Genomic DNA, 10737 nt, shown 5'->3' with positions numbered 1-10737 from the left:
ACTTATAAATGTTAAAATCGTATATGCAAAAGACAACATTTATCATTCACTCATTTATCACATGTAGTTTCCCCAAGCTTGTCCCCCCTTTAGAGGCTCTTGGTTTATACTTTTTGGGCCTAGGACGGTCTGGGTGTCCTTGGAGAGCAGGCCTGGAGAGGCTTTGTTATGTCTACCTAGCATGAGAGAGCAGAAGTGAACAGGCTACAAGAAACTGCGGAGTTAGACACCAGGCAGTACAGGATTTGAAAAAGATGAAAGTTAAAACCTAAGGCATCACAAGGAGTCAGCCATGATTTTACAAAGGCCACAGGGCCCTTGTTCTGTAAGGCTTTGCCTGTCTGTAGCATCTCCCCCTTCTTTGTTTGTGTGTTCTCTTGCTGAAACCACCTATACTCATAAAGCCATTATCTTAAAGTTACTATCAATCATTCGTTGCACACAAGATAAAACACATGGGATGCATATCACAATCAATAAAAACACACCAAAGATAACTGTGCCATACATTACCAAACTTTTAAGCCATGCCCCGAAGCCGAGATTGTTGATCCATGGAGACATCCCCCACCAATCACCCTCATTGTGCTGCTGTAGCTGCTTAGTAAGGTGCTTAAGATTACTGATACTTTCTGTATTGATTCTGAATGATCACTTAAGTTCATGCAACACATGCTGTCAAATTCTTTGCATCCATGGCCTTGAGGCAGCAGCAAGAAGTCAATGGCTGCCCTGTTCTGCAGTGTTGCATGTCGAACTGAGTTAACATCCATTAGCATTGCTGACAGAGCAGCACTAGTGGCGTTAGCTTCCTTTGCAAGCCAGCAGCCAAGCTTGTTTGAGGAAGCCAAAGCGTGAGCAGTACCAGTTGATGGTATCAAGCTGACAGAGATGTGCCCCGCAGTGTTCCAAAAGGTTACCTTTGCATCGCATTTCTTGTTAAGAACGTGTGTTCTGCGCCGAACCCGATGCTGTGCTGCAATAATTAAAGCAGTCCAATTTGGATGAAAGAAGGCTAGCTGGCCAATGGTACATGGTCTGCCAACAGCTTTGCCTGGTATACCTTTCCAGACACACTCTCCACGTATTAGGAACAAGTCTGAAGGGACAGCAATAGCACTGATGCCACATGCCAGGTGACTTTCCAAGGTTCGGTTGCACCACAAGGAAGCGTTGCTAAAAATACCTTTAGGAGAGACATCAAAGTTAACACTGTTCATATAAATGTCAGGTGTACAATCAATGTAGAAGCACAGCAAAGCGCCCAAGGTCCCTAACGTATTTAGTTCTTGTGGCTGCGAGGCCAAAGCCAGAAAGTCATGCAGCCTTCCCAGATCTTTGTACCATGTTTCATCCCATCCTGCAGTCTTTCACCAGGTGTCCTGGCACCACCACCTGGGCTGCAATATACCTGGTGCTGTGCAGTTTTGCAGCACGGTTTCATTATGCAGCTTACCAAAACACTTCTTGTCAGTGGGTACTCCTACCAAGCACGTGCAGAAAGGATCACTGGAGGTTGTCACAGAGATGCACACAGCATTGGTGCACATAGCATTGGCAAGGGTGATCCATATGCTTGCGCCATCCAGTGTAGGGGGTGCGACACTTGCAGTGCTCTCACCAATCAGGATGATGCAACAAATGGTCACACACACCGCAAAGGAACCCATTTCACGTGGTGACCTGTGGAGACACAAACATAACCCCTACCCCACGTTAACAAATCTACAGGTCCTGCCCACTACCCTGTTAATGGGTCCTGTACAATCACTGGAGGCCTAGGATGAGCCCTTGTATCGAAAGACTATTGCCTTTCACATGCTGTTTGGCCAGTTTCATCTTGATTTAGAAAATTAAGAACATACAGGTCTTTTGCTAACCTGTAATGTGGGCAGTCCAAGTCCCCCTTCCTTTGTTTTTCAAGCATAGTTTTCAATGTTCTGTGGGCATGTTCAATGATAGCCTGCCCAGTGGGAGAGCGGGGAATACCTGTGTTGTGGGAGACACCCCATTGCTGTAAGAATTGGCAAGTCTGTTCAGAAGCATAAGCAGGACCATTGTCTATTTTAGTAGTGTGAGGAAGGCCTAAAGTAGCAAAGCATGTGAGCCAGTGTCGAGTAACATCACAAGTCTTCTCTCCTGTATGAGTGGCTGCCATTAAAAAGCATGAGAAAGTGTCAACAGTTACATGAACATATTTTAAATTACCGAATTCTGGAGCATGAGTAACATCAGTTTGCCAGATAGAATTGAGTTAGGGTTAAGGATCATTGTCATCAGCAAACCACTGAAACAAAACTGCAAAAGGTTGAAATTTACTAGGTACTATGGCAAGAGAAATGTGTTTATCGGGGTCCCATCTCCAGCCTTGGTGCTTTTCCAGTGCCTGAGCACAATGCTCAAGGGCCTTTTTAGCCTCTGGAGTCAGCTGTCAGGGAGAATTAAGAGCAGGGTCACCTCTGAATAAATCAAATAGAAGATGCAAAAGCTCTGTGGATAAACCTAGAATGGGATGTAACCAATTCAGGGAACCTAGTAATTTCTGCAAATCATTTGAGGTCAAGTTATCCTTAACACAAAGCTTTAGTGGCCGAGGCCAGATAGTCTGCTGAGTAATTTTCCACCCTCAGTAATGCCACGGGGCCTGCTGCTGCACTTTCTCGGGTGCAAGGATCAATCTGGCTGCTTGAACTGCCCGAATGACAGCCCCCTGTATGGAACACAAAACAGAATTATCTTTAGCTGCAAGTAAAGCATCATCCATGTAGTGGTATATGGTTGCATCAGGAAATTGGCGGTGCACAGGTTGCAGAGTAAGGTCGACCACTCTTTGGCACACAGTCAGGCTGTTGCACATGCCTTGTGGCAAAACTGTCCAGTGAAACCTTTTCATCGGCTTGGCATGATTTAGGGTAGGCACTGAAAAGGCAAAACGAGGTGCATTGTCAGGGTGCAAGGGAATGGTAAAAAAGCAGTCTTTTAAGTCTGTAACTATGAGAAGCCATTTGAGAGGAATCATTGCTGGAGAGGGAAGTCCAGGTTGTAAAGCACCCATCGGCTCAATCCCCATGTTTACCACCTTCATGTCATGTAACAGTCTCCATTTACCACTTTTCTTGGGAATGCAGAATAGAGGAGTGTTTCAAGGGCTAGAGGATGGCTGTATGTGCCTAAGAGATAGCTATTCATCTACAAGTTGCTGTAAGTTTTGTAGCCATTCCTGATGTAGGGGCCATTAAGAGACCCAGAGTCATTTGTTTTCCATGTGAGTTTACATATGTTCAGTATCTGTGTTCAGAATGGCTGATCAATGGCTCCTATGAAAAAGATCTTTACATGAATCGAGTCAATGCTTACAGTGGTTCCAAACTGGCCCAAGACATCCCGCTCCCACAACGTGCATGGAGCAATGAGTGGCACAATGCAGGCAGTTTGACCATCAGGGCTGAGAGCAAGAAGAAGGTGAGTGCTTTGTCTAGGGCATTGCAGCCCTTCTACCCCAATCAGAGTCAAGGCAGGGTCATCTGTGGGCCTGTGTAATTGAGATGTCAGCTCCAGTATCACCAAGTCCTTTGAATTTTTTCCCGTCTCTAATACATACCATGGTCGGCTGAGCTGCTGTGATACCACTTGTCCAAAAAATTTGAGGCTGGTCAGTACTGCCAAAGCTGCCAGTGCTGCCAAATCCACCAGTGCCATGCTTACCTTTTCCACCTGGGGTTGTGCTGGAAAGTGGAACAAGCTGTGCCAAACGCTGGCCTGCGGGTATAGAGCAAGGTGGCACGGGTGTCCAGAGCATAATTTGTACCTCATCTTCAAAGTCAGAATCGATCACACCAGGTAGCACAAAAAGTGCTAGTTTAGTGGTAGAAGAACATAAAATTAGCAAAGCATTTATATTGTTGCCAATAGGTTTTCAGACCCCTGTAGGAACTAAATGGACCGAGGCTGTGTCAAGAGTCACTGACTGGCTGGCGGCCAGGGCCAGTTTGGCACTGCCGGAGGTTGCGGGGACGAGCTGGCGTGCCAGACGCTGTGCTTCCCATTGGAGTGTGCGGGGCACGCCAGCTCGCCCCCCGCTGTCGGTTTCCTGACATTACGGGCTGACCCTCTGCAAGCCGGTCAGCGCGTAATGAACGAGCATCAGTTTACACAGACCATTATTTAACACTCCCTCCCCTAGGGCTGGAAAAGGGGGGTGGGTCTGGGATGAGACTTGAATAGAACAAACCTGTTGTTTAGTATAATTCAAATCCGATAAATATACCCATTATACATGCAGCTAAATTTCAGGTTTTGCCTCTTTCGCCCACTAGTTTGGTGAAAAGCTCACACCATCTTTCTCCTACTTCAAAAAGGCAGGATTAAGCCTATTTTTTCTTGTGGCATTAATTCATTCCCATGTGTTAGAAAATAGGGTATTTTGTGCAAGAAGTTCTTCTAGAACTGCTCATTATCCTGTAACATATATGAAAAACATTTGTGCATCCACATATAAGTAGCACTGGTCATACACAGTAACCTTACAAACTATTCCTGTAAATTACAATAGTCAGGGGTGTTACTGGTAATTGCAGAATGATCTGTCTTTTCGACAGGATATACTCCATAAGCAGCTTGTGTCAACTTTCATAGAAGTCTGCACAGTTTAAAAAGTATTTGTGTTGTTTTCATTTGTGTTTCTGTATAATTCCAGAGGTGTTAGTGATAATCTGTAAAATGTTGATTAGTTTCAGAAATTATGTAGAAGAGACTACCTTGGTTTTTAAGTGAATCAGACAGATAAAACTTGAGGAAAGAGGAAAGTGTCAAGGCAGATCCACTTTTCTAGAACAGAATTATGAATAAGCTGCTGGAAAAGCAAATCTAGTAAACTTCAAAGTTACTAGCTTTTGTTTTCCTTATTTAGCTTTACTTAGATTTTCGAGGCTGTATTCTGGTTAAGCTGTGTGTACATACTTACTTTGGGCACTGATAACTCTACTGAAACAAATAACTCTGAAGTTAGACAGATGCATCAGTCTTTATAGATACCACAGTAAATCTTACAGGAACAAAATCTGTTAAAGTACATGCTGGTTTAAGCTAAAATCATGTCCTCAGAATGGGCTTTATCATACTTGAAAGGGTCCAGAGAAGAGCAACAGGAAAAAAAAGTAGAAGGTTTTAAAAAATGACGTAAGAAGGTTGAGAGACTTATTTCATCTGGGAAAGACAACTACCACAACCATGACAACAGCCTACAGATGTTGACATCTTCTGTTAAATAAAGGTGCGTGTCAGCGAGAGAAGAAAGAAAATAATGGGCCTAGTTTGCAGCTACAGATTTCTTGGTTACTTTTTCAGGTAGCCAAGGCATCGCAGGATGTTACGTACTTGCTATCACTGAGCTTTTTAAGAGCAGGTTTGAGAACATCATCAGGGAACCTCTGGCTTTCCTTCCCACATTTCTATGTAGTGTAGCTATGTTATTTCTTTGATATTTATCTAAAGATGCTTTGAGAAAGACAGTTACACAGATTTTAAAATTATATTAATATTGTAATTTCTAGATTGCTGGAGGGAATATATGCATCCTTCCTAGAAACTCCTGCTCACAGCTATCAGTATGGTTGGTTTTTTTTTTTTTTTTTTTTAAGTTTGAAATCAAACATGGTTAAGGTAAAGCATCTGCTGCTATTAGTATGCTAGTGAGATAAACTTAGATACATTATGCTGTAAAGGTTACAGTTTTGCAACTGGTAGTAGCTTTCTCTGAGTGTACTTTTTTCCAGTTTCCATATTTGGAATTCTCCATTATTTTCCCCTGTTACCACTTCTCCATGAAAATCATTGTAGGACATACTCTTTCTAGCCAGGATACTTGGAAAGCTTCAGAAGCTTTATCCTTTAAGGATTTCACCAGAACAGTACCTGCTTTCCCACTGAGGAATTTCTGGAGGTAGCAGTAGCCCCAGCATGGGAACTGTGTTGTATAACCCCACCTGCACTCAGTTTCTTTTCAGTTTACTTATTGTTAGATTTCTGTTTGTTTGCAATAAAATGGTCTGAAACACAGACTCCATTTAAAAAAAACCCAGCATGTAAACACTCAGAGAATCTGCAATTTCAGTGAAGCAGGGAGCTCACCTGGTGCAGCACATAAAACAGCTGCAGACTTTCAGATCTCGTCACTGGCAAACCACAGCAGATTTTTAATACCAGTCAAGCATTCTGTGATTACTGGCTATCAGGTTTCTACGTGCAGCTTACACAATCACAGTAGAGCCAAATTCATGAAAAGATTCTAGCAATCCATTGTGTTACAGCTCCTGAGGAATTGGATGCATTCTCTGCTGTTTGGATAGACTCTTGCTGGGTTTTAATACGGCACTCAACAGTGCAGAGTCTAAAACAGTTTATTTCATTAGTCATATGCAAATATTTATTACTGTGAAAAAAGAAAAACAAAAATTACAGAAAAGCCTAGAAGAAAAAAACCCAGACCCCACCAAAAACCAAAAAAAATAACCCCAACCTAAAAAATTAACTTTGAATAGGATTTTATACCTGATCTAGTTTTAAAGAAAGAGTGGAATGTGCCATTTGAGAAGAGTCCTGACCCAGGAGTGTCTGTGAGACACCTCCATTACTATTTACCATCTTAAAATTTATTACAAGGAGCCATTAGTGTTTTATAAGCAAAGCCAAACCACATCATCCTGAAGAATTTCCCGAGTACATTATAGGCAATAGCTATAGAGTGTAACAGAAAGAAATAAATGAAGAAAGCACAAAGTAGCAATGCATTAATGATGAAAATGACCAAATTACTTTGATACAACAGAAGGATTTAAAGGGGTCTAAAGGTGCCATTATGCAAATCTGTATAGAGGACCTTCCTTGCACAAAGAGAGGTGAGTGTATTGACATCCACAGAAACAATTTTTATGTAGTGCAGGTGATGGACCAGAGGTAGGTCTGATGACCACTGGGCCAAAAATATTTATAAATAATAGATATTTCTAGGCAGTTTGCTAGATGGAGTAGAAATTCAGAGCCACTAACAGGTGCAGCTCTGGCGCACTACTAAAACACTGCTCTACAGTAATTATCAGTAATACCATAGCAACCCATCAGTGCAGATACAAGTTTTCTAGATAAACTGTACAAAAAGAATACTCAAGACAACAAGAGCCAAATTGCAAGGCAGTTCAATAGCTGAATACAGGAAGGGAATGTTTATGAATGTGAGTGAATACATGTGGGCTACCACAACTTGGAATGTGTAAATAAACCATTCGCTTCTCTTTGCTATGCCAGATCATAATTGTGTGGTTCTGTTTGACTTTCAAATTAGAATTTTAGTGAACATATGTGCCACTAATGTTCCTGCTTCACATCCTTCACACTTCACATCCTTACTACTGCAGAATCTGAACTGGAGGTCAAACTTGCAAACTGCAGGATGTTCAGTAGTCAACATTACGAGTAAACACCAAAATTTATGTGACAAGATAGATGACACTGCAATAAGTTTCCTAGAATAGACTTGAAAAAGAGAAAGGAAGAGTGAAGGAAAGGAGCCAACATTCGAAAGAGCAGCAGAGGGTGAAAGGTTTAGAGGGTAACCTAAAGTGGTGGAGGGGTTAGTATTGTCTGGTCCCATTTTCCTCCCAGATATGAACACTTGATACACAGATATGGAGACTTGTTTCAGGTAACAGAAGTCCAGTAGTAGTGCCACAGAATTCCCAGGAATAATGGTGAGTATAATAGCCATTACACAAACCCACCTTCCAATCCAAATAAAGCCACCAAAACATAAAGAAGGCAGGAGTTATGCCATCAGCACAAGCCAACCAAAACACATTTGTGTGACTTAAAAGATAAATATTTTCTCCTACTTGTACAACCTCCCAGTACATATATTTATTGGACATCTTAACACTGACTCAGAAACACACTCAGAGTTCTTTAAATTTAAACAATGACGTTTGTCCAAGCCTGTTGGTCCTTAGAGTCTGAAAATATGCTTTATGTAACAAGTCAGTTGGGACTTTTGTTATTTCAAACAAGTTGGAGCACGTGCGCCTTCACAGCAGACATGCTTCAGTTTTAGTTAACTTTTGCTATGTAATGGGATCACAGTATAAACTAAACTTGGCTTATTGATAATTTAGACTATTATTTTTGGATAGTATGTCTTCAAATCCACAGTCCTGCTGTTCTCCCAGTCTAGACCCCCTAATGGTCTGATTAATTATACTTTGTTACCTTTGTTTAGTTATTTCTAAATCCAATTTAAACTTGCCCTCCTCTTCGGATGAACTCTGACTAAGTTCAGTCAAAGCTCTTTGTGTCAATAACACTGGTATTCAGAGGCAATGGTTACGTATCATCTTACCAGGAATTCTGTTTTCTTAGAATTATTCTCACCTTTTAACAGTCTTGGGCTGTATCTGGTGTGTAATAATTTGAACATCATTTTATGATATCCAGTATAATATTGCACTGTATGTTTTACATAACTGTTGAGATAGCTACAAGTATAAATCATTTCTAATTTATGGAAGTAAAAGAGATTTGATAGGAGGGATTTAACTTTGCCCAAGTAACACCTTCAGTTAAGACTACACAGACAGGCTCTTCAGAACATTTGCAAATAAAAAGCTGAAAAAGGGCTGCATTGTCAGAAATGTAAGCAAAAATTTTCAGTGTAGTTTAAAACCTTTTCACTGAAAAAGCCATACAGTTAGTCATAATTTTTGCCTTTTCTGACTGTCCTCAAATCCATCTTCTGAAAGATCCTTTCAAGTTGTGGAGTTACTTCTTTGGAATTTTAAATGCTTTCTGAATTCTGATTTTTTTTTTTTTTACTGAAAACAGGACAAATTTGAACATAACAGGCTAAATACTAATTTAATATTGTACAGAAATAAGATATTTAAATCAGAACAAGCAATCCAATGCCACTGTGTGTGACTTACTGTTCAACCCTTAATAAAAACCCCATGAATCAACAGTAAAGAATTCAGCTCTACTTGCAGACTTCTCATAGATTTAGATCCTTGCCCTGTGCCTCTTGGGGCATATGACACTAAGCTATACTGAGAACCACTTGCCTTTCTAAACACACAAAGTATGGCATTACAAAAAATGACCATCAGGAGGGCAGAAGGAGCCAGAGAAACAGAAACTGGCTGTAGTTTGGTGCTTTGGTGAGCTGTAACACTGTGAAATTGCCACCCCATCATCACTGTGCCCTTTTAGTCTAGAAGGCCATTTTAATGAGTAACAGCAGCATCCTTTAGGCATTAACATCTTCATATGGACACTTGCTGGTTTGCCACAAAAAGGAAGGGCACATAAACACAAGCTTCAGTATTGCAGCCTATCAGAAACACAAACAGCAAATATTAAAAAAAGACAATTCCTGAAGAAGATTAAGTCTCCTCAGTATGGAATTCAGACTAAGGAGGTGGCCAGGGAGCAGAGAAAAAGCTTTTCTTCCAGCAAGGAAACCTGAATTACATCCAAGAAAATCACACCTCCTCTATCCATAGATTTCCAAGAAATAATTTACTTACCCCTGAGTTCACCTGCCTCTGGGACCACTCATAATCTGAATCACAGTTCTGCCACACTATCTGTTCTTTTGTGGACAATTTAGTTTCCTAGAGGGCTGGGACTGCAGATCTGGAGCTGTGACCCTTGGGTGCACTGCCAGAGTGCAGGAGCAGTGAGGGGCCAGCAGGACAAAGGCACAGGAGCCAGCAGTTCCTCAGTGACCAACCTGCCCGGAAAGCAGAGCTGACTGACCCTGTTACTGTACAGGTGCTGCCATGTGCAGCAGCAACTCAGCTGTAGAGTAAATGTACCAGTCTGCCACTTGCTGCTACAGCCTGGAGTAACAGCAGGCAGTCATTACCATACTTAATCATAGCAAAGTAATGAACTCTGAAGTTTGAATACCAAGATGCTATCACTGATGCATGGAGCCATTTATACCTTGTAGAATTATTATGCTTTACTTGATGCTGAATGTACTGCATCCCACGCAGACATTACTTAGAAGAGGGAGATCATTAATCATGATTTACTACACAAGAACTACAGCACCGTCCTAAATCAAGCTACTACTAGTAACTCCACAATTACAGGAATCAGTATTAAGCCATTTGCATTTAGTAGGTTGTTGTGGTGTTTTTTCAACTTAATGAAGGGTGGAGAGTAGTTTCAAAGCAATTCATAAAGCTTTTTAAGATAATTACGCAGAGGGACACTGCCAGACTTGCTCAGATAAACCTGTCACAGGCCCCTCCCATTATACCAAATTACCATTTTGCTACTAACTATTGCCATTAGAGCTGGTCCAAACTACTATCAGAAGTAAATAGTGCTTTAAACTGGGGAGAGGAAATCAGCACCAGAATACTGCACAATTATCTTTTCTATATAAGCCACTCAAGCACTGCCATGGCTGGTTCCAGGTTGTGGGGCAGAAGACTCAGCACAAGAGAAAGAACCAAGTATTATAGGGTAGGACTCAGAGCCTAAACAAAGTTTAAACTGAAGCAGATCAGTTCCCTTTTTAAAAATTACCTGATTCTGATACAGAGACCAAAACCAAGCACCATCTGTTCTCAATTACGCTTCCAATATTTCTAGTCTTGATTTGTGAATTCATGCTAATAAGGAACAGAATTCAGTATTCTTCTGAAGCACATTTGTCATACAACCAGGATGGCTGTACCA

The sequence above is a fragment of the Aphelocoma coerulescens genome, chromosome 7, assembly GCF_041296385.1.
Source record: "Aphelocoma coerulescens isolate FSJ_1873_10779 chromosome 7, UR_Acoe_1.0, whole genome shotgun sequence".
NCBI lineage: Eukaryota > Metazoa > Chordata > Aves > Passeriformes > Corvidae > Aphelocoma > Aphelocoma coerulescens.
Note: the sequence above shows the minus strand (reverse complement) of the source record.